Source organism: Macrotis lagotis, chromosome 1 (genome assembly GCF_037893015.1).
Source record: "Macrotis lagotis isolate mMagLag1 chromosome 1, bilby.v1.9.chrom.fasta, whole genome shotgun sequence".
NCBI lineage: Eukaryota > Metazoa > Chordata > Mammalia > Peramelemorphia > Peramelidae > Macrotis > Macrotis lagotis.
The window spans coordinates 720,210,441-720,235,989 of record NC_133658.1 but is presented as its reverse complement, the minus strand read 5'-3'; the positions used below and the strand labels follow the sequence as shown (position 1 = coordinate 720,235,989).

At 35.1% G+C, this 25,549-nt stretch overlaps 2 pseudogenes; one reads left to right on the top strand and one right to left on the bottom strand.

Moving 5' to 3' along the window:
- Positions 1-523: 523 nt before the first annotated feature.
- On the bottom strand, positions 524-1,456 carry LOC141506382 (large ribosomal subunit protein uL18-like; annotated as a pseudogene).
- An 18,153-nt stretch (positions 1,457-19,609) lies between these two features.
- Positions 19,610-20,154, top strand: LOC141523677 (mitochondrial pyruvate carrier 2 pseudogene; annotated as a pseudogene).
- The last annotated feature ends 5,395 nt before the right edge of the window (positions 20,155-25,549 follow it).

The following is a 25,549-nucleotide window of genomic DNA, read 5'->3' as shown; positions in this document are numbered from 1 at the left end:
TAACTTCAGGCTATATACTTCTATATACTTTATAGTACCCTAGACAAGACACTTAACCCTTTAGTGATCTTCTAGGTAATTTCCTAAGACTATACTTTGATAAAAAAAAAAAACTTGGTAGAAATAATTTTCTCACAAAGGATTTTTCTATATCAATGAAATGTTTTTCTCTAATATTGACTACCAATGTGACTTTCTGCAGTTCATTTAATTTCTCTGGATCTCAGTTTCTACATCTTTAAAAAAGAAAAGGTTAAATAAAATTTTACCAAATTCAAGAAGCACTTATTAAGACAATCTTTAAGGTCCCTTTAGAATGTAAATTCTATGATTTAGGAAAATGCAAAGGAGTTTCCAAGGATTGGGAGGGAAAATGCTTTGTTGCCCATGAAAATAATTCATACAATGACATTGTAAAGAAAAACAACTTTGAAAGATTTAAAACTCTGATCAATGATCCTCTATTATTCCAGAAAACCAGTTAAAAAGACTTATTTTCTTTTGTTGTTGTTGTTGTTGTTGTTCAAAAAATGTATTGGCTTAAACTGAAAATCTTCATAAAAGTTACAGATTTTGATCTTTTAACTATCAGCTGCACATTCCGGGCCCTGAGGAAACTCGCCTTCTTCTGAGCAACTCTGTCTTTCTTCTGGGCAAGGGACATTTTGGGGCAGTTCCATCTTTTCTTTTTTAACTTCCCTCTTGGGTTTCTTTTCATACACTGGATTCTCCCAGATACCAGCATGAGCTGTCTTGTACATCTCCTCCATCATGTCGGGTGTTATGTTGTTCTTTATGTACTGTGAGAATTGTTTTTTATAAGCATCTTCATCTTCTTCTATAAGATAGTGCATATAATCTGCAACATTTGGCCCATGATGTGTTTTCGATGTAGTTCAGCATTGAATTCCTTACTTTCTGAATGGGAAGTGTTTGGTACTGTGAGGAATAGACAAACCACCATCCACAGCTCCCTTAAGGGCCCCAAAGACTGTTTGCAGTGGTAGTTCTGGCAAGACCTACATCCAGGTAGCATGTAAAAGCACCAGGCTGACCATCAGTGCTTTCCACATTGTACTCATCTCCAGTCATTTCCACCTGGCCTTCATAGATCTTGTCCATGCCAAATCTGTTTAGAAGCCTGCCGGCTAGCAGCAAGCCTATACAGTAAGCGGCAGCATAATTTGTCAGGCCAACCTTCACACCATACTTGGGTAACTCATGGGCATAGGCTGCACAATGATATCCCCTTCTATATGGGCATAAGCAATCTGGAAGATGATGTCTCGGTTGGTGACTCGGACGATCATCCTGTACTTCGGTGTGTTGTGCTTGTTTTTGTCCTGGATCACCAGCTTCTTTCGTGTATAATAGTCTTTCTTTCCCTCTTTCTGTCTCCGGAACTTCACCTGGTCTTGAAGCAGGCCTTATTCTTCACAACTTTCATGAACCCCATGCTACCAAACGAGACCCATGCCCTCTGCACAGACCAGCAGGCCTTGCAGAGTTGGGGGTGGGGGGGGGAAGGCTACTGCAGACTTCTTGATAGAGAAGTGATATCCTCAACTTAGAGAAGCCAACATACACTTTTGTATATGATCAATATGAGAATTTTTGCTATGTGACTATGCTTATTTTTTATAAGAATTCAATTTTCTTTTTTTTCTGTAGAGGGGGTCGGAATAGGGATAGTTTTCCTCTTCACACAAAAAAATGAAGAGAAAGAAAAGATGCTAATTGAAGCATTTTTTTTCAATGCAGGGAGGAGAATATAAAGAAAGACTAGATAAATAGGACAGCTTGAAAGTCACATTTGGAAATTAATATATATTTTAAAAGAAAAAAGTCACAAATAATAGAAACTTTCAGTTTCATGTAAAAGTCTTGTTTTCTATAAAAGGAAATATTTCTTTTTTTTTTTTTAAAGAAAAATGAATCTAACTTTGAAAGCATAAAGTGCTAAAACCCTCTCTGATCTTGGTTGGTTCTGATGTTTGGAGGATAAAAAGAAACATTCCCTTGTCTTCAAGGAGCTACATTCTGCTGGAAAAGCATAGACGTTCATCCATAAACCAACTTTTTAAAAGACAAAGTAAAGAAAGGAACACTGGCAGATGCTATCATAAGAATGTCTTTTGGAGTCAATTTGGACTGAGCATTAACAGGCATGCAATAATTGCATAGCGAATGCAGTGGGGGCCAACAAAAGAAAGTCTATTTTTTGTCCCTCTCTCAGCCTATTTCCTGCCAATGCTCTGCTTGCTGGTTTTCAAGGGTGTTGGAGTAAGCCCAAATTGACTCTTGAGAAGCAATAGTAAAATTTTCAGTGTGACCATTTGCATCTTGGAAATTGGCACACTTACTACAAATCAGGGTTTGATTTATTGTTATGTTAATTTCCGGAATTAAGAAAACAATGGAGGAAATATTTAAAATGAAGATAAATCTTAAAGATGTGTCCTTCCTACATTTTTTCCCCCTTTGAAATACAGTTGTTAAATTTTTACCAGTTCACTGCCACTGTTGGGTGGCAGTATTATTGAGCTTAGTTGGATCAGGAAGACAGGGAGTTCAATTCAATTCATTAAGCACTTATTAAATTCAAATCTATGCCTAGCTTCTGGGAAGAAACTGAGGATAAGAAAAACAAGAATGAAACTATTTCTGTCTTCATGGATCTTACATTCTGAAAAAGGTGTACCATCTCATTGACAACTTAAGTATGTACAATAAAACTATGGAGTACATTTTGAGTTCCTTGAAAGAGATTTTGCTAACACATGACTCTAGGTAGGCAGGTGAAGTACTTTTAGAAACAACATCTTGGGGTGGCTAGGTGGCCCAGTGGATACAGCACCAGCCCTGGAGTCAGGAGTACCTGGTTTCAAATGGTCTCAGACACTTTATAATTACCTAGCTGTGTGGCCTTGGGCAAGCCACTTAGCCCCATTTGCCTTGCAAAAATCCTAAAAGAAAAAAAAAAGAAAAAAGAAAAGAAACATCTCTTGCCTTTCCATTTCTTTTTTTGCAGATGATTCAGAAAGATGACCTTCTTCCTTCTTGTGGCAATTTATGAAAACAGGTTATAATCTTTGTCTTGGATAAACTCATGATGATTCTATTTGAATTCTATTCTTTTTGGTGACATTGACTCCACAATCCTTTGATATTTTAAAACTAGTTTACGAAAATGAAATTACTACATCACTACCAACAGATTTATTTCTGATGAACTTAAAATTTATGGCTGGAGAGAGATTCCAGAGAAGTCCAAGTTACTCATTCTACAGGTAAGAAAACCAAAGCCTGTCAATCAACAAGTATCCCAAAACAGACTATTTTATGTGAAATACCATATTTAGCACTGGGAATATATATATATATATCAGAAAGATAGCAGGAAATCAGAATTTGAGCCCCTGTATTAAATTCTGAGTTCTTTTGACTTTTTCACATTTGCCCCACCTTGGAATTTTAGCAGGAAAGTCACATTATTATTCAAAGGGAAAAATTTGCTCACTAAAGCTTTTTTAAAAAAATAGATTCTTAAATATATCTTACTACCCTCAAACTACTCCCTATGTAAATATAGAGACTTCCCTTTACATATTTAAAAGGGCTTCATCTCTGAACAGTGGAATGGAAAATAAATTTCTAGACTTATTCCATGACTTTATTCCACATAATATATATATATATATATATATATATATATATATATATATATATATGTATATATAATGGAATCCAATCAAAATTGGATTTGTAATTTCTTTAATATATGGAATTTGCAGATGAGGAAACTACCTCTATTAATTTAAGTTAAATACCTTTCCTGAAAATTATAATCATATATAATCTACATAATCTTAAAATCTTATAACTTTGAGGTTAAGTAGCTTGCCTAGGATGCCCAATTTGCATCAGAGGTCTGTTGGATCTTTCTAGCTCTCTAGTTTCTAAACTATACTAATCCACTTCACTTCCAAATAGAGACCAGGCCCAGTTGAAGGACACAACTCTATGAGATATGAAAAAAATTATGTACTAAAAAAAATAAAGCCATGTTGGCTGCCCTCTATTATGTTTAGGAGGAGGGAGGAATATTGTCAATATTAGATAAATACAAAGGACACAAAACTGGTTGGGGAATGCACTACCATCTGTTCTGAGCAGGATTATTCAATCTGTATCTATATTTTCTGGGACACTTTTTTCCCTATATTGAAGGTTAAATGTCATAAAAGGAATCTCTGATTGTCTTTTTTAAGGTTTGCAAGCAATGCTAGTTGTATTTGGACAGTCTTCAAAAATGCCTTAAGGTGAACAGTTTTATGCTGTCAGATCTGCCCATCAAGGAAAACAATTCATGTAAGGCATTCACCCAAATCACCATCCTTGGGCCAAAATATCTTATGAGAAATAGATTTAGACTAAAGAAGCATAATTGGTTGATCTATACTTGCGATTTTATGCTCAACTTATATTTTACAGAACCCTGAAGAAACACAATTTCAATTCATATGCCCTTCCATTTTGAATTACCTCAGAACCAAGAAACAAGGAACAAATATAAACATTTCTTTAGTGAAGATATATGAGAAATATACATATTTAGTAACAGCAGCAGTAGCAGCAGCCTCTAACATTTAGGTAGCAATTTAATATTTGCCAAGTCCTTATGTAAAAAATATCTCATTTGATCCTTACACCTGAAAAGTAGCCACAGTTTTCCTACCTCTTTTATAGGTGAGGAAACTGAAGCTGTTGAATGTAGTGATATGTGTAGTATCAGACAAAACATAAGTGTTCTAGGCAAACAGCAATGTGACAGATGAAAAAGAGATGCATTATCAAGAAACATTAGTCCAAAGACTTTGATGCTTCAGCAAGTCAAAAGATGGTCACAAAATGAGTGGGTTTTAGAATTCAAAGGGATCTTAGAAGTCAACTAAGGCCCCTCATTTCACAAAGAGATGTGAAGCACCTTTCTAAGATCATACAGCTGGTTCATGGAATAGAACCTGGAATAGAATCTATGCCTGCCATTTGAAATTCAGTGCCTTCTCCACTAGATTCCTGTTTCATTGGGGGCCTATGCCATGTAATGTATTTTGGAGAATTATAAATAGAATATATATCACTAATACATATTTAAGGACCAAACAATCTATTGGAGTTGACAAGCCATAGATAGTTTTAAAAGTAAGGATATGCATAGATACCTCCATATTTGAAATAGTGTGTCATAGTGAATAGAGTATGTCTGGGAGTCAGAGGACCTGAATTCTAATTCTGACCTTGTAGTTCCTTTATCAGGAAGTTGGACAAGCATCTCAATCTCTTTGTCCTTAGTTTTCTCATTGGAATGATTGGCATTATGATACCTGTCTCCTAACCTATAATGTTTCTGGGATATAGTGTGTGTATATGTAGGTATGTGTGTTTATACACCCATGCATTATGAAAATAGTAAAGAATTATACAAATATAGTATAATATTGCTATTGTAAAAATGAAAATATCTGTATTATCTCACATGAACAAAAAAGTATTTTTATAGTCTTAGAGAATTCTATAAATGTGACTTTTTATTTCATTAGATTTCTACAGAAGGGCAATATGAATAGATAGCTAGCCTTGGGTTCAAATTTGATCTCTGATACAATTTGACCATGTGACCTTCTGAAAGTCATTTAATCTCTAAGTATATTGTCAATATTAGATAAATACAAAGGACACAAAACTGGTTGGGAATGTCCTACCATCTGTTCTGAGCAGGTTTATTCAATCTGTATCTGTGTTTTCTGGGACAGTTTTTTCTATATTGAAAGTTAAATGTCTTGGGTTCAAATTTGATCTCTGATACAATTTGACCGTGTGACCCTCTGAAAGCCATTTAATCTCTAAGTGTTCTAGACAATTGCCTAAGAATATACATTGCAGAAAAGGTACCCACTTGCTTTGTCAGAGGGAGTTTCCTTATCTAGGAGTTTCCTAAATCAATAAAATTACAGGTACAGACCTTATCCTTTGTTTCTATAAAGTTTTCTAAAATTGAGTATATAAAGTATTGTAGTATCTATGCTTACATTATTAGACCTAGTCCCAAACATGTGTGTCCTAAGCGCTTACCTATTAGCATGACTTGAGGGACCCTGAAAGATTCTATCTGATCATAAATATATGTTTTATTTGCCTTTAAAGGGGATCATGATATAATATCATTTCTAGTTTGAGATTCCTTTGAGGAAATATACCTCTTTGTTAGCACTCAAAAATCAAAGCATAATCTTCAGAAAGTTAGCATTAAAATGTGCCTATTACTTTGAAGATGAAAGACTGGGGAGATGAATAAAGTGCAGACTGATTTTTTTTCCCCCTTTATACTGTTATCATTAGGCTTTTGACAATAAAGAATTAACTCTACTAGTTACTCTAATTGTTGGTTGTTCTCAGTGAGGACATGGAGACCATGGCTTAAGGAAAATGAAAAGTTGCACAAGTAAGTTACAGGAGAGGAATTATATCAATGACAAGTCTAGCATTGTATATGGAAAAATAGACATGAGAAGACAAATCAAAGAAGGAGGGTCAAGAATGAGCTTTTAGGCCCAGATAATCAGACTTCTGGAATTAGCATTAGTAACAATAGGGAAGGGAAACAAGTGGAAAAGGAACTACCTTATTAACTTACTTTATAATTTTGCCTTGAGATCTCCTTATGAATGACCTGGAATTCTATTGATTTATGAAGATTATTATAGCAACAGTGATTATTATAGCATTATCAGTGAAGATTATCATAGCAACAACCAGCTTCAATATAATTTCTTAAAGCTTGAAAAATGCCTTATACATGTTTTATCTTTTGATCCTCACAACAAACCTGTGAGGCAAGAGTGCCTTTAGAAATGAGATAACTAAGGATCAGAAAATTGAAATGACTTATCCAAGGTTATATGGTCAATAAGTTTCTCAGGCTAGCGAATTCTGATCCTCTTGACTCCAAGTTCAATGTTTTATCCATTTAAACAGAGAGGGGGAAGAAAGGACAAAAAAGCACACTACCCCTCCCTCCCAAAACCATACTATTAAAAACAGTGTGAACTTACATCTCAACTTGGCCACAGATCAGAGGTATCATTATGAAGGTGAATCTGAGAAATACAGTCCACAATTCACAAAGAAAAACACATATACACACAGTCACATAGAAACACACAGACATACACCCACATGTCCCACAATGTATATTTAACATTTACTTAAAGACAAAAGGAATCCTCTAAATGTTTATATGACATTTTTCAACCATGTTTTTCTTTGAAAAGTTATAATTAATATATGATATATAGACACAATAAGTATAAAAGCTGCTTATGTCTTGAGAAAGTCAAGAAAGAGAAATTGTTGAAAGAAGACAACTTTGTAGGAGAGAGGGGTGGGAAAGTCTCTCTAGTTTTTCTTCAAAAGTGAATGGGAAAAAAGTGGAGAGGGGTTGCAGGAGCCCAAGCTGCAGGCAAAGCACTGGGGAACAAAGGCACATCAAAAGGCAGCTGGGTGACTTCTGACCATGCCCCTGCACTCCCGAGAAGGCCCGCACTCTGTTCCTCCAGGGTGTTTAACATGCTAGTCAAATCATGAAACAGCAGTGTGATCAAACAGAACATGGAGCCGGGGCGCATTAATGTCAGTGCTGTCTCCGTAGCACGGCCCAATTCCAAGTCTCAAAACTAATAAGAGGAGAAAAGAGAGGGCTGTATCTTCATCAGACAATGTTTCTCTGCATGTCTCAACAGAGAAAGAACAAGAACAGTTATGGATCCAAAGGTTCAGGAAGCCAGGGAGCCATAAGACTTTATCAAGGGTGGCATTCTTTACATTTTTATCAAGATTTACTTTCTAATTCTCCCACTCTTCTGGACCCACCCCTCAATTTAGTCAGAAAATACATTTGGGCAAATGGAATGAGAATTTCCCTTCAAGGCAATTACCTACTTAGGGAAGGGGAAAGGAGCTAAGAAAACACACACTGGAAATAGATATGCAATAAAAGTACCAGCTTTTCCTTTTTACATTTTATTTTCTCAAAGTAGAAGAGAAAGTAAAGCATTCCTTAAAGATGTTTGTCAGTCATATTTGCTATGATTTGATCTGGTAATTTAGGAATATTCAGAGCAGGAATGCTTTGTATAAAAATTCACAAAGAACAATGACCAAACAAGAAATAAAGCACATTATAAATTGCAAAATGAATGATTTTACACTGATAAATCAATGATTTTGTACCAATAAAATCATTGCTGCCAAAATTAGTAGGAAAGCAGAAAGCTGGGAAACACTCTTCACAACTAGTTCTGATAAAGGTCTCATTTCTAAAATATATAGAGACTGCATCAAATTTATAAGGTCACAAGTCATTCTCCAATTGATAAATGGTCAAAGGAAAGAACAAAGAGTTTTCAAATGAAGAAATTAAAGCTCCATATAATCATATGAAATAATGCTCTAAATTATTATTGTTTAGAGAAATGCAAATTAAAACTACTATGAGATATCACCTCACACCTATCAGATTGGCTAAAATGACAAAAAAGGAAAGCAATTAATACTGGAGAGATTGTGGGAGGACTGAAACATTGATGTATTGCTGGTGGAGCTGTGAACAGATCCAACCTTTCTGGAGAGCAATATGGAACTATGCCAAAGAGCAATAAAAAAGTTCATACCCTTTGACCCAACAATTCCAATTCTAGGTCTTTATCCAGAGGAAATTGTAAAAAATGGAAAATTTCCCACATGATCCAAAATATTCATAGCAGTTCTAAGTGGCAAAGGATTGGAAATTGAGGGGATGCCCAGAATAATTAAACAAGTTATGGTACATGAATACTATGGAATACTATAAGAACCATAGATGGTCAGACTCCAGAGAAGCATGGAATGACTTACGGGATCTGATGCTGAGTGAGGGGAACAGAACCAAGAGAACAATATACATATCAACAACAACATTATGAGATGAAAAACCTTGATGGAAGCAACTCTTCTTGATAGTCCAGAGAACTAGGAAAACTGTCATCCCCATTCAGAAGAAGAAAAATGAAACAAAACAAAACAAAACAAAAAATCCTTCAGAATCTGAAGAAGACTACATTCACTTAAAAAAAAAATCTCATGCATTTCATTCCCTTAATCCTAATTCCTCATATTGAAAATGACTAATTTGTAAAGATGTTTAACACAAGTATATATGTACAATGCTAACTCAACTGTTCCATCCTTGAGGGGAGAGGGGTAGGAAGGGAGGGTGGAAGAAAAAGTATTCATAAACATATGGATAAATGTTTAAAAAAAACCCAAAACTTTCCTAACCTGCATTTGGAAAAGCAAAAATCAATAAAAAATTTTTAAAAAAAGATTCACAAAGAAGACAATTTACAATGTGATTTTTTTTTAAAGGAAGCTCAGTCTCTCAGCAGGACTTCAGGCAAATTCCATATTTATCCATCTGCTTTTATTTGCAGAAAGACAAAGAAAAGTATCATTACCATTATGTTAGGTCTAGTGATTCCACTGCAAAAAATCATTCTCATTTGAGGATTAATTTTGCCATCAGTCATGATGGCGCCTATAATGGGAAAGGTAAGATTCTTCCTTATCACAAAAACTCAGTCTTTTCTAGTCAGAGCAAGTAGAGCACTGGGATCACAAAAAAATGATGCTGCCTGAACTCTTCAAATGCTATAATAGAAAAGGATGTGGTGTTTCATTTAGCAAACCCATTCTTCAATTGTATTTATATCTCACCTCTTGAATCTCTCTCTCTCTGTCTCTATGTTTAATTTTTCAGGACTCAGTTTCCTCATCATTAAAATGAGGTTTAAATGCTTTCTATAATCCATTTAGTTCCAAAGCTATGATCCTATGATCCATTGACCTCAGACTTTTATGAAACAAAAATAAATACTGAACATTCTATTAACTGATAGCATAAGTTATAGGAACATAGCTTTAGAGATGACAAAGATGGAAGGAAGGTAGAAAGGAAAAGGGAAGGGGAAGGGATAGAGGAGAAGGGAAAGGAGGAAGGGGAGGAAAGGGGAGGGAGAAAGGAAGGATGAGGAGAGGAGGGAGGAACAAGGGAGGGGAGGGAAAAAGCACATTTTTAAGTATTTACTCTGTGCAGGAAACTAAATGCTTTACAAAGCATTTGTAAAATCCTAACAGATTTGTTTCATCCTTACAAAACATCTAGGAGGGAAGCACCATTGATTTCTTTATTTTACAGTTGAGGAAACTGAGGAAGACTCAGAAGTTAAATTATTTGCCTAGGGTCATATAGTTAGTAGGTGTCTGAGTCTGCCATTGTATTCTCATGTCTTCCTGACTCCAGAACCAGTTCCTTAAGGTGGTTAGATGGCCTAGTGGATAGAGCACAGGCCTTGGAATCAGGAGAACAGGATTTCAAAACTGGTCTCAGATACTTGACACTTACTAGCTGTGTGACCTTGGACAAGTCACTTAATCCTGATTGCCTCACATCCAGACCACCTCCAGTCATCCTGATTCATATCTGGTCCCTGGACCCAGATGGCTCTAGAGGGGGTAGTGAGTCTGGTGACTTAGCACAGCATACCTTCATTCAAATCTAGTCTACATGCTTATCATGGCAACACCTCTCTGATGTCATGGTCCTCTTCAAGAAGGAAGGACCAATATAATCACCACTGTCTTATACACTAGTCAATCTAGTTGTCATCTTGTCCAACTCCTTTATTGGTATAAATGCCATCTTTTCAATGGCACAGTAGGTAGAGCACTAGACTTAGAATTAGGAAATTTGTATTTACATCTTCTTCCTTTCATACCCCCTGCCACTTATTAATTGAGGGTTCACGGAAAATCTCTTATCTTTTAAAATACTCAATTTCCTTATCTGTAAAGTGAAATCATAGATTCAGCTAATTATCCATAGTACCTATATTATAAGATTAGTAAAGTACTTAGTAAATTTTAAAGGACTATAGAAATGATCATTTTTTTGGTTTTGCAAGGCAATGGGGTTAAATGACTTTCCCAAGGTCATACAGATAAGCATTGAGTATTTGAGGTCAAAATTTGAACTCATGTCTTCCTGACTCCAGGGTCAGCATTCTATCCACTGTACCACCTAGTTGGCCCTAAATGACAATTCTTGTTATAAAGGTAGTAGTGATGATGATGATGATGATGATGATGATGGTAATGATGAGACCATTAAAATGAGCTCTATTGCTTCATTAGTATAAGGCAAATATGTCAAACATACAACATATGGGGTATAGGCACCACAGCTCTGCAGTGTGTGACTTGATCTAAATTAAAGTATTTTGGAAAAATACAATAGAACATAGATAACATTCATATGTGGTTTTCTAAGTCAATATGTGGTCTACACATATCTTTATGTTCAGTTTAGTGTTCCCTATTTTTATTTGAATTTGTCACTGTTGGTGTCAGAAACATTCAGATGAGGAAAATCCCTCTGATACAAGTCAGAATCTTCTTAGCAATTTATAGTCTCAGTGAGCTTTCTAAAGCAATGTAAATTTAAGTGATTTGCCCAAGATCTTATAGCTAGTATGTGTAAGACTTAAATTCAAGACTTCATCAAGACTTCATCGCTTTGAAGCTCTTTGTTCACCATGCTGCTTATGCATTTTTTTTTAGTTTTTTTGCAAGGCCATGGGGTTAAGTGGCTTGCCCAAGGTCACATAGCTAGGTAATTATGAAGTGTCTGAGGCCAGATTTGAACTCAGGTACTCCTGACTCCAGGACTGGTGCTCTATCCATTGTACCACCTAGCTACCCCCGTGCTGCCTATGTTTTAAAGCAGGCTCAAAATATTTCCAATAGTAAGGGAGAAATCAAGATAGTGGACTGAAGACAGGAATTTTCCTGAACTCTCCTCCAAACCACTCCTAAACCTTTGAATTCTAGAGTGGTAGAACCCACAAAAAGACTGATTATTTTGCTCCCCTGGAGTGAGAGTGGCATGCAGTGCAGTGCAGGCCTCAGTGGGCAGACTGGGCCCCAGCAGAGCAGGAGGCAACTGATTCCAGAATTCCCAATCCACAGATGGGTCAGAAGGAGACTATGGGGTCTCATTACTAGCTCTAAGGTAGGATACTCTTGCTTGCCCATACTCAAATCTGAGTCGTGGTCTGGATCTCCAATGTCAGGAAGAGGAGCAGAAGCACAACAGAGCTTACAGCCACAGGAGCAGGCATCCTTCTCACAGCTCCAGTACAGAAAGGAGTGCTTGTCTTTCTCCTATAGACTAGGATAATAGAACAAACCTCTCACCTTTGCTTAGATCAAAAGAACAAGGAAGAATTAAAAACTTGCAGGTACCTAGAAAAATCTCTGAAACCAGTCACAAAAATTCCCTGAAACTTGGGATAGTACATCCTCCACCCTGGAAGCAGCCCTACTTTAGCAAAGAGGTGACTAAAATCAAGTCACAGGCTGGGGAAATGAGTAAACAGAAGAAAAAAGTGACCATAGATAATTGCTATGGTCATGAGAAAGATCAAAATACACACTTAGGAGGAGATATCAAAGTTTCTACATCCCAAGTTTCCAAGAAAGATGTGATCTCAGGCATGGAAGAGTTCAAAAAGGATTTTTGAAAATCAAGTAAGGGAGGTAGAAGAAAAATTTAGATGAGAAATGAGAGTGATGCAGGAAAATCATGTCAGCAGGTTAGTAAAGAAGACCCCCCCCAAAAAAATACTGAAGAAAATAATATCTTAAAAACTAGACTGGATCAAATGGAAACAGAAGTCTGAAAAGCCAATGAGGAGAATAATACCTTAAAAAGCAGAATTTGTCAAATGTAAAAGAAGCTAAAAAAGCTCATTGAAGAAAATAATTCTTTAAACTATAGAACAAAGGGAAACTAATGGCTTTGTAAGAAATCAAGAAATAATCAAACAAAACCAGAAGAATAAAAACTAGAAGAAAAATGTGAAATATCTCATTGGAAAAACAATTGATCTGGAAAATAGATCCAGGAGAGATAATTTAAAAATTATTGAACTTTCTGAAAGCCAGGATCAAAAAGTAAAAGGGCTTAGATGTCATCCTTCAAGAAATTATCAAGGAAAACTGCCTTGGTATTCTAGAAATTAAGGGTAAAAAAGAAATTGAAAGAATCCATTGATTACCTCCTTGAAAGGGAACCCAAAACAAAAACTGCCAGGAATGTTATAGTCAAGCTTCAGAGCTCCTGGATCAAGGAGAAAATATTTCAAGCAGCCAGAAGGAAACAATTCTAATATCATGGAACCACAGTCAGCATAACACAAGAGGTAGCAGCTTCTACAATAGGGGATTATAGGGCTTGGAATATGAAAGGCAAAAGAGCTTGGATTATAGCCAAGAATCAAGTACTCAGCGAAACTGAAATACTCTTTTAGGGGGAAAAGATAGATATTCAATGAAATAGGGGACTTTCAAACTTTCCTAATAAAATGACCAGAGCTGAAAAGAAAATTTAGTTTTCAAATATGAGACTCAAAGGAAGTATAAAAAGAAAGGTAAACAGGAAGGTAAAATCATAACTAACTTAATGATGCTGAATTGCTGATATTCCCACTTGGAAAGATGATGTTGATAATGAATATGAACTTTCTTATTTATTAGGGCAGTTATTGACAAGGCACAAGTGGAAGTTGAATTTGAAAGAACACTATTAAAAAGATGGAGTTAATTGTGAGAGAGAAATGGGAGAGAAAGGGAAAGGGGGACATAGAATGGGGTAAGTTATTTTATATAAAGGAGGCAAGAAATAGCTTTTTCAGGGGAGTGGAAGAGAGGGAATGAATGAACCTTATTTTCATCAAAAATGGCTCAGAGAAGGAATAACATAAACCTGCAGCTGGGTATAGAAATCTATCTTAGCCTAGGGGAAAATGGGAGGGGAAAGGCAAAGAAGTTGGAGAAAGGGGTGGGGTATGTGATGGAAAGGAAGGAAGATTATGGGAGGGGCTAGTCAGATGCAAAACATTTTTGAGGAGAGAAATTAAATGAGGGTTGGGGGGAAAGGATGGAGGGAAATTCAGTTAGTAAAAGTAACTGTGGGAAAAAATAATGAAGTAAATTTCTCTGATAAATACCTCATTTCTCAAACATAAAGAACTGAATCAAATTTATAAAAAATAAAAGTTATTCCCCAATTGATAAGTGATCAAAAAGTATGATCAGTTTTCAGATGAAGGTATCAATGTCAAATCATTTAACAAAATCTCCTAACTCATTATTAATAGGAAAAATGTGGGTTGGAACATTCTAAGGTACCTGCTGGATTCACTAATGTTAGAGGAGATGATAGAGGAGATGAGAGAAAATGAGATTAATGCATTGTTGGATCAAGAAGTGATGAGAACTATGCCTAGTATTGCCACTACTAGATGTATATAGCAGAAGAGATGAAAAACAGAAAGGAAAAGGAGCTATATTTATGAGTGGCAAAGAACTAGAAATTGAAGGGATGTCCATTGGTTGAGGAATGGATGAATAAAATGTGATTATGATGAAATTTTAGCCTATTATAAGAAATGTTGAACAAGATACTCTCATTAAAAAAAGAACTTACATGAACAGATGCAATGCAATGTAGATCAGTTGTGAATGATTTATCTTTTCTCAGCAATGCTGTGCCCCAAGGCAATTTTAAAAGACTTAGGGTAAAGAATACTATCCATACCAAAGACAGAGCTGATAGTGTTTCAGTACTGATTGATGAATACTTTTTTGTTTTTATTGTATTTTTCTTGAGGTTTCTCTTTTCTTGGGGGGGGGGCATACTTACTCTTACAACATGATTATTGTGGTAATATTTTTCATGACTATACATTTCTAACCTGTGTCAAATAGCTGCTTTTTCAATGAGGTTTCAAAAGTGAATGCTGAAAAATGTTTTTGTATGTAATTCAAGAAAATAAAATAAAATATTTCCAATAGTTATATGCAATTGATCAGTTCTTTCTAGAATCTAGATCACTATTCTCTTTTACACACAGCCTCAAAATTTTCCCACCAAGTACTGGTTGCCATGAATGCTAAATAAAAACACAATATCAAGATAAAATAAAGCAACTTGACTTTTGTGTAATCTGTTGCTTGACTTCCATTAGGTCGATCTTGAGGGCTTTTAGACCCTCTGCATATTTATATACGACTATTTATCTCTGCAAATGATATTTGGAATCATATTTCAAAAGTTCATTACTTTGTTTTCTAAAATATGTACATGATACATTCAAAATCCTAGCAGAATGCCTTTAAAAGGTCTCTTGTTTCTATAAGAATTTATGAACCACCCTACCCTTCGCAAAACTCTATGCAAATAAAATGTTTCTTAGTTCACTAATTAGTGACAAATAAAAGGAAACATCACTTCTCTTAGAATAACTGATCCATGCAACTATTATTCCTCAAAAGGTCAAGAAGGCCAAATGCCAATAGCTGTTTTTTTTTCTCCTTTCCTTTTTAAGCTGAGTAGTTGAACAAAAGGAGTAGGGGGATCATTTTTCAAAGGAAGATACACATTCCATATGGACTAACAATCAGATACTATAGGAGTGGAGGAAGATTTTCCTTGAAATATTTTAGAGTGGTTTTTTGAAACACAAAATTTCTTTAAAATCTTAATTAAAAAAAAGTTGCTAGAAACCCAGTTGTTAGGAAGTTGGTCATAATATCTTCTTTTTGGCCCACCTAAAGGAAATGAACCAAGAGGTACTATAAACTAAATAAAATCAAGAAAAAAATATATTTAGTAGTGATAAAAATTAAAACCAGAACCCCACTACAGATTTTTCTTGTTGAATGATAATTATTATACTCTCCAAATCTTCTCGTCTTATGCTCCCAACCTCCTGGATGAGTGAGTGAAGTGAAGAGGAGTGAAGGTAAATTAAAAAAGTATAGAATTTCCAGGAACATGCCAAAAGGGCTAGAAGGGTTAAAATTAAGTGGTTCCTTGACCTCTGACTCCATCATCTCCTCCCTGCAATGCCCAAGAGATGCCTATCAAGAAAAGAGCAATAATGTACTAGTAAGAACACTTCACCTGGGTTCAGGAGTCCTAGTTCTACTCTACTTCTGACAAAGTTCTTGTTCCCATATATTTGGAATATCACATGCTAAATTTCAAGAAGAAAAATTGTCAAATGAACATATCTGGAGAAGTATGCACAGAATTATGAAGGAATGGTGAACTGCTTTATTTTGGGAGAGATTGAAAGAACTGGAGATATTTCACATGGAGTAGAGAAGATCTGAGAGATGTGATAGGTGGGACAATATGACTGACTTCAAGTATTTCCAGAGATACAATGTTGTCTTGTTCTATTTTTTCCATAAGGGAGAATCGAAAATAAAAAAAAAAAAAAGAGAGAGAATGAAAAATAGAGTCCAATTTCAGTTTCTTTGTAAGGGGAAAAAACTTTGCTTAACAACTATAGATGTCCGAAAGTAGAACGGGTTGCAATAAGAGTTGATGAATTTTCCTATCACTGGAGGAATTCATGCTATTTGTCAGAAATGGGAGATTTTAGTTAAAGCATGAATGAGAATAAGAGACATCTATGGACCTTTTATTTGAGGTGATTCTGTGATTCCTGGTCCTGATACTTCTTCTAGGATAGTGGGCAACTTCCTTAACCTTTCTTGTCCTTGGTTTCTTCATGTGTAAAGTGGACAAATAATGATTGTACTATTCACACAATTGTTATGAAGAAATTTACTTAAATCTGCCTTAAAACTCTGAAGAAATGTGAAATATAAGGCGGTGTTCTGAATGAGTATTTTTAGTTATTCAAGCAATAAGAGTCAGTATAATTATTTGGAACTAATGTTACAAAAAAATATCATGCTTGGGACATAAGGAAAACAGAAGAAAACTGGCTGCAATAAAGATTTCTCTGTTAAATTGAATGTTGTTGCAATGATTTTTCAATCATGTCTGACACTTTGTCAGCCCTCATTTGGGGTTTTCTTGGCAAAGGCTCTGGAGTGTTTTGCCCTTTCCTTCCTCAGCTCATTTTCCAGATGAGGAAACTGAGGCAAACAGGTTAAGTGACTTGCCCTGGGACATGAAGTTAGTGTCTGAGGCCAGATTTGAACTTAGAAAGATGAGTTTTCCTGACTCTTATCTACTGTGTCTTTTAGCTGCCCCCTTTGAATACAAGGCAATATCTAAAATCAGTGACCTAGATAATCTTCATACCATCTATTCATCTACTTCCACTGAAATTCTACCCAAAAGGTTAATCACTTTGTGGAGGTGACCTTGAACTTGTCAGGTAATTTCTGACAGAACCTACCAAACCAGAAAGAATTAAAGAACAGGCCTCAAGAAAAACTGCATGTCATATGACTCTCAGCCTGAGGACTGAGAGGATCCTTACTAAATAGCTGCCCCAATTAACTGATGATTTTATTCTTTTAGACCATGGTTTTCATGAAGACTATCTACTAAGTCACAGAGGCTTATGAGGGACATATGGGGAAGGAGGGGCTGTAACGGTGAGATCAATGAACAATGAGAGAGTTAATTTCACACACACACACACACACACACACACACACACACACAAAACACACATACATAAATTACAGATGGATGTATGATATCATTAAATAACCTCTATTTCACCCTCCAGGAGGAAATAAAGAAAGAAACCCTGTCTTCCTTTAAGGTCAAACCATAACATAGAGGAAGGAAATAACTCCTTATTGTCACCTGCTTTGTACTAAGTGATGATGTCACTGTCAATTGAAAGGTATGGGGGAAGGGAACGGAGATATTGGGATTACTTAATGGAATTAATGTATGAGCTAAGTCTCAAAAAAAAAGACCAATTCTTTCTATATTCATTGTCCTTACAGTAATGGGTAAATATAGCTCAGAATGATTCATCTGACTTTTCAACCTAACGAATTGACTGTCTCCCTGTTAATCTTTTGGCTCTTATCTGTATATATTTTCTGATATGTTTATGTGTAAGCATATTTACGTTTCAATTATATTCATTTGCATACGCACATATATCTAAGTGTATATACATTTTACAAGGGGTTCTTGCCCTTAGTTATCAAAGAAGACCAAAATGACACCACTAGGTTTGAGACAAATTACAGTGACTCATCAGACAAATACAAGCCCAGAATGCTCTATCACAGGATGAGCACAAATAGTCCATGTGAACACCTGGGTGGGCACTCTAAACTTGTGGATGTCATATTTCCTTTGAACCACTTCAATTCTGTCTTCCTCATAGAGTACAGCCTCCTCATCGATGAGGGATATGCCACGCTGGGCAGTCCTATGCCAAGTGTCTCCCAGACATACATAAACATATCATTTGTCAGAAATGTTATAGAAAAGATTGTAGTTAAAATTCTACAGTATGTCTCAATGCAATTCACTATTTGAAACTAATGTTACAGAACAATTTAATTTAATATATATATATGTGTGGATATATATACACAGACACACACACACACACACACACACACACACACACACATATATATATATATATATATACATATATTGAAATATTTTCCATGTGTTTATGTGTCTGAGAATGTGAATACCCACATGCAATACATATAGATTTTTTTGCCAAACATCTAACCCTAAAACAGAAAAATTCCCTGGATTATCCAGATGTTTTCAAATATCTAGATGTTTAAAATTGATGTCCTGTTTGACTTGATTACTTTTTTATTTAAAAATGAATTTTGAAATTTAAATTAAAACAATTGAACCAATTGAACAGAACCAAATGAACACTGACATTATAATTAATTTGATTCAATATATATTTGCAAATATCAACAACAAAGTATTTTTCCTTCCTCCATGTATATTCTAATCTTATTATTATTATTTATATTTGCATATTTGTGCACTACATATCTAAAATATGGATAGCTAGATGGCGTAATGGGTAGAGTGCCAGCCCTGAAGTTAGGAAGTCCTGAACTCAAATCCAGTCTCAGATACTTACTAGCTTTCTGACCTTGGGCAAGTCACTTAATCCTAATTGCCTCACTTTTCCAGGGCCATCTGCAGTTGTCCTAATTCATATTTGACCACTAGATTCAGATGGCCCTAGAGGAGAAAGTGAGACCTAGCGTAGCATCCCCTCATTCAAATCCAGTTCATGTGCTTGTTGTGATATCACCTCCTTGATATCATGATCTTCAAGAATGAAGGATTATCATCATCTAAAATATATGGTGTCTATATTACATATTGATGTGATTATAAACATATGTAAACATGTAATTTTGGAATTGGTTGCACATGTATACTATTCTAATTCTCTTCCCCCCCTTTCAATGGTAAATTAGAGGAACATAACCTTAGAAAGCAAAAATTTTAAATTCTTTGAGGTCCAGAAATCAATTCTTTCTTGAAGATTTCATAAGTGGAAAAATCTTCCCAAACTTTGACCATAAAATAGCATGGAAATAGTTTACAAACAAAGTGCTAGATTAAAATGTCAATTTTTCACCCTGGGGCAGTGTGGCTGGCCGAGGTGACGGGCCAGGCTGGGTCGCCGCGTCTCGGCCGAGGGCATGGCCGCCTCCGGGGTGCGAGGCCTACAGGCCACCTACCACCGGCTGCTCGACAAGGTGGAGCTGATGCTGCCCGAAAAGCTGAGGCCGCTCTACAACCACCTGGCAGGTCCTAAAACTGTATTTTTCTGGGCACCAATTATGAAATGGGGGTTGGTTTGTGCTGGATTGGCTGACATGGCCAGGCCTGCAGAAAAACTGAGCACAGCCCAGTCTGCTGTGTTGATGGCTACAGGGTTCATTTGGTCAAGATACTCCCAAGATACTCTGTTTGCTGTTAATTTTTTTGTTGGTGCAGCAGGAGTCTCTCAGCTCTTTCGTATATGGAGGTATCAACAGGAATTAAAGACTAAACAAGAATCGTAAAGGACTCTTGATATGCTGGACAAATCCAGAAGCAGTTATTGCCACCAAAGGGACCTAGTTTGATTAATTTAATTTTATTTGGTTTTCAAAAAGATAATGCTAACAATATTAATGTTCAGTGGTTGAGACTGTAACAGTAGTCATTATTCAGTACCTTGATTGACTGAAAATAAAATACACTTTTAGTAAAATAAATAAATAAATAAATAAATAAAATGAAATTTCAGTTTTTGCTCTCGTTGTCTTTTTTCTATGCCCTAAATTCAAGTGTAAAAATTCACCTAGACTACTTATAATACTCCGCACTGGCTTTATAGATTGCTCTATGTAGCATTACCCTTGGGAAAGAACTGTACCATTAGCAAATGAGAAAGAGATTTCTGAGGCAGAGATAAAGCATTTCTAAACCTAATTAGACAAATTACCCTTAAGGGGTAACATATTTTTTGATTAAACTCTGCCAACATATGGCATTTTCAAGCTAGTTCAAAGAACAGTGTCAGGGATGATAGGCCAAAATATGCTACATATTTTAGAAGTTTCACCTATCAATGGCAAGGATCTCTTTGATTTTATGAATGGATTATATTTAAAAAAAAGACATAACCTAATAAACTTAATTATACCTAAATTCCAAAAGACAGATTCCACAATCTGAAAGTTCCATAGGGAAGAACTGAATTAGACAAAGTATTTATTTGTACCTGGCCACATCACTGTAAGAATACTCCTGCTTATTACTCTATACATTGTATCTATGAAGAAGCAATTTTTATAGCTTTTAGATTACAGAAAAATCAAATTCTAGAATTAAAATGTAATACATGTACATACAACTCACACCACCATTACCAACTACAATAAACAAACAAATGCAATTTTATATTTACAAGGTATGTCCCTTGAGGAAGAATTGACTCTCAATAAGGGTTCCTAAATCCTGGAATGTGTTAGCGAGGAAGATTTTCTGTTCTAGGGATAAAATGCACAGAAATTTGCAAAAGCATTTCCTTTTCAAAAAAAAAATATTACTTCGAAGAAGGAAAAATATTATTTAAAAAATCTTCATAGTCAAAACAACTCAAAAGAATCTTTAAGTTGTGGTGATATTTAATTCTGACCCAATCCAGATAGTAGAAGGTAAAAAATAATCTCCTGAAAATTCTTCTGACACAAGGGAGAATAAAAGAACTTTTTAAAATGATATATCATAGGAGAATAAAAGAACTTTTTAAAATGATATATCATAGGAGAATTCACTTTTCTGTGTCTGCACTTCTTCCCAGGTCACAAAATGATCAGCAGGAAGTTATGATTTAGTATTTGATGTCAGCCCCTTCACAAAACCTACAAAGGGCACGAGACATCCCATATTGCACTAGAATGTACACAAATTAATTCCATTTGCTTCTCTACAAAGGAAGAGATCCACCTTTTTAGACAACTTCTAGAATTAAAGATTTGTAGAGGTTTACAAGAGACCTTCCTTGGAGATCCACAAGGCTAACATGGCAGATGAGGAAACTGAGACCCAGGGTCACACATCTGGTTAGTGGCTGAGATAGGCACAGAACTCTTATTTTCTTGACTTTCGGGTGCTCAGAAATGCTATATCTCATTGCTTCCCTGTTTGACAATAAAGAGTTTCAAAATTGGTCAGTAATCATTGTATAAAACTAGAATTCACTTTAAATGAATATTTTCCTGCCTTTTAGTTTTCTTTTTAGCTTTTGATTATATACAATATATATATATATATATATATATATATATATATATACATATGTATGCAAATACTTGGAGTGACTTTGTTTTTGTTTATTTATTAGTCATGAAGAGGTTAGACATAATTTCATAGGGATATAGAATTCCTTCTATGAAAACTCCTTTTACTCATGAGGATTAAAAGCTCAGGGTCCCATAGTTAGTTTGGGTTGATTGCAGGACTAGAACACCAAAGTTTTTGATCATGAGGTTGGCTGTCTAGACACTGAGTCAGGCTGCATTACTTTCATAAATATATATTAGGTAAATAATAATAATGACCTTTCACTGTGGTGGAACTGCCACATTTATGGTGCAAGAATACCTGCCTCATGTCCTTAAAGATCTGACATTCTACTTAAAAGACATATAAACCTTATTTTTCATGGAAAAACAAAACAAAACAAAACAAAATATTTTGCCAACTCTCTTACACTGACAGTCAGCAGATGTGGGGCATAAATAATAAATATACAAAGGCAAAAGATAATATATAAAACCATGAAAAATTGAACCCCAGGAATCTGATATTCATTATTGTCTGAACTTGTCAGACTATCTGACTATCTTTATTAGTAATACAGGAAATAAAGTTATGCCTATTTACTCCCCCGCCAAATAGTACTGTGACTGATCTAAGTTATGATTTTGTTTAGTTTTATAAATATTTGTATTATTAAAGACAATATTGCTGTTACTATATAACATTCTCTTGATTCTATTCATGTCACTCTTTATTATTTTGTGCAAGTGTATTTTTTCTAAAAATCAAAGAGTTTATCATTTCTTATAGCCTAGTGATATCCCATCACTATCATATACTTCAACTTGTTCAACCATTCCCTAGCTCTCAGAGTCTAAGTTATTTTGACTATTACAAATACTCAAATTAATGCAAAACCCCTATGAGAAGATAGTCTGCATCCAGAGGAAAAAAACTGATAAATAAAAGTTCACATTGAATGATTTTACATCGATGTGTGTATATATATGTGTGTGTAAGTGTATGTGTATATTTATATAGACATACATACTACATATATACATAGATGCATATATATACCTTTGTGTCTAATGGTAGCAATTTCTAGGTGGTGGAGGTGGAAGAAAAAGGAAAAAATATGATAATGTTAGTATCATTTAAAAGGAATAACAAGTCATTAATAATAGATTTGTAGTTTCATGAGCAGTCATCTTTTTTTATTCTACTGTGTTGCAGAAATGCTTGTTTTATTTCATAAATTAAAAACAACATAAGTAAAATTTAAAAAGAAATGTTTGGATGGTTGGATAGTCTTCATAATAATAAAACTAATCACCACCAACATCACAGAAACAATTGAAAGGTCCGTAATGTTTCAAATCTGCATAGAGCTCTATATACATGCATGACCTCATTTGAATTTTGGAACAGCCCTGTGAGTTAGTTCCTGTTTTCTTTATTTACAGAAGAAGAAATGAGGTTAATTGACTTGTTCATATTCATATAACTAGTAAATGTTGGAGTTAGAATTTAAAACTCTATCTTCATGACTTCAAGTTTAGTATTCTATATACTATGCCACACCTAAACAGAAAGAAAATTGGACTGACTGTAAAGAGATGTGGTAGAAAAACTGGCTCCCTGCTAACTACCTCTGTGATCTTGAGAAATTTATCTTATTTCTTTGTGCCTTGTTTCTCAAGTGTAAAAATAGAGGGGATTGGACTATATCAGCAGTTCTCACAATATGTTGTGGGAACCCCCAAGTATTCTTGTAAGATGAAAATAATTTTCATAATAATACTAATGTATTAAATGCTGAATATGGTAAATATCAATAGATGTAACCCATGTAAGAAAAAACTCTTCGAGAAGGAGAACTCTCCATATTTTCTAAGAGTTTGTAAAGAGTCTTTTTTAAGAGGTTTTTTTAGTGTAACAGGGTCCTGAGACTAAAAAGGAGAAGAACCTCTGAGCTAGATTCCTATCAGTTCCAACATTCTGTGATTTTGCAATTCAGACATTCCAGATTAGGGTTTGCCTGAAGCACAATTGCTAAAGAGGTTATATTTGGCTTTGGTGAACACCCATCTCTATTGTGAAGTCACCTATCATATCGACTTATTTGGTTTCAAATTCTGGATAGCTACTGAATTCAAGCTATCTTAAACTAAGGTGGGCTACCTAGAGTACCTCTGCCCTTAAACATTCTTCAAATCTCCAACTCTCATTTAGGCTGCAAAAGTCAGTAGATAACCTAAGGACTAAGAAGAAGCAGGAAATCTCTGCTCTACTCTGGTTTTGCACCTTTGTGAACTGAGTGAGGAGAGTCAGCAACATGTATGCTTTCATTTATGATAATAAATGTGGAGGTTGATAATGGAATCCTCCCACTTTCTTTGTGAATTTCCTGGGGATTAATCTATGAAGCACCTGTAAAAATATTCCCACCTGTTGATTTTGGTATTCACTTGGTCCAACTGGCTTAGAAAAATAATAGCTAAACAAGTTACTGTGCTATAAGAAATGTTGAGAAAAACATGGAAAGACTGGCATGAAATATTGAAGAGCAAAATGAGCAGAACCAAGAAAACATTGTATACAGTAACAGCAAGAATTATTTCAACATTCATTTCATGAATGTTATTTTGACATATATATATATATATATATATATATGAATATGTATTATATAACTGATGTTACTAGTGATAGCCATCTCTAAGGTGGGGGAAGGAAAAAAAGAAATTTGGATGATATTTTTATTGTATATTTATAAAAGGAACAACAAATTATACATAGATTTGAAGTTTCATGTGAAATCATCTTTTTATTATCCTTTGTTATGAAAATGCTTATTTTATTTCAAAAATAAAAAATTAAAAAAATAAAAAATTTAAAGAACATCTAAAGAAATTTTTTAAAAAGGAAAAAAGAAAAATAATATAGTAAGTAATTGCCATCCACAATGGTAGGTATGTTGTACTTTCCTCTGGGAGAGTATCAATGGTGACATTCCTGTTTCAGAGTGATCCTTACCTCAGGCATTTTCCAGTAATATGTGCTTATGATTCATTAGGTTAGAATAGACAAAGGAGACAAATAGTTTGACTGCAATGACTTCCTTAGAGAGATAGTCTGTTGTAGTACAACACCATAGTCAGGAAATTGTTATTTTTCAGTCATTTCAGTTGCGTCTGACTCTTCGTGACCTCATTTGAGATTTTCTTGGCAGATGTATTGGGGTGGTTTGCATGTCCTTCTCCAGGTCATTTTCCAGGCAAGGACACTTAGGCAAATAGGGTTTGCCTAGGATTACACAACTAATAAGTGTCTGAGGTAAGACTTTGAGCCTCTCTTCCTGACTCTAAGCCTGAGTCACCCTGATTCCCAGGAAGACTTGTATTCAAGTACTGACTTCTGACATGTATTAGATATTTGACCACAGGAAAATTTTTCAATGCCTTGGGAAACTGTCTAATACTATAAGCTATACAAACATTGCTGATGTGCACTGGGGAAGAGAATTTTCCTACCTCAACTTCACTGTTGGATCCAATTAAACAGAAAAAATCCCTCTCCTCAGAGGTAGTCCATGAGTACAAAGCAGAGAAAGAATAATGGAAATAGTGTTGAATTTATAGGTAGAAACTTTGGATTCTAGTGGCAGTTTTGCCTCTAATGAGACCTTGGGCCAATCATTTCACCTCCTCAATTCTTAGTTTTATCATTTGTAAATTGAAAGTTTTGTTATGGCCTCCTCTAGGTCTTAGGAAAGTTGGGCTTGTT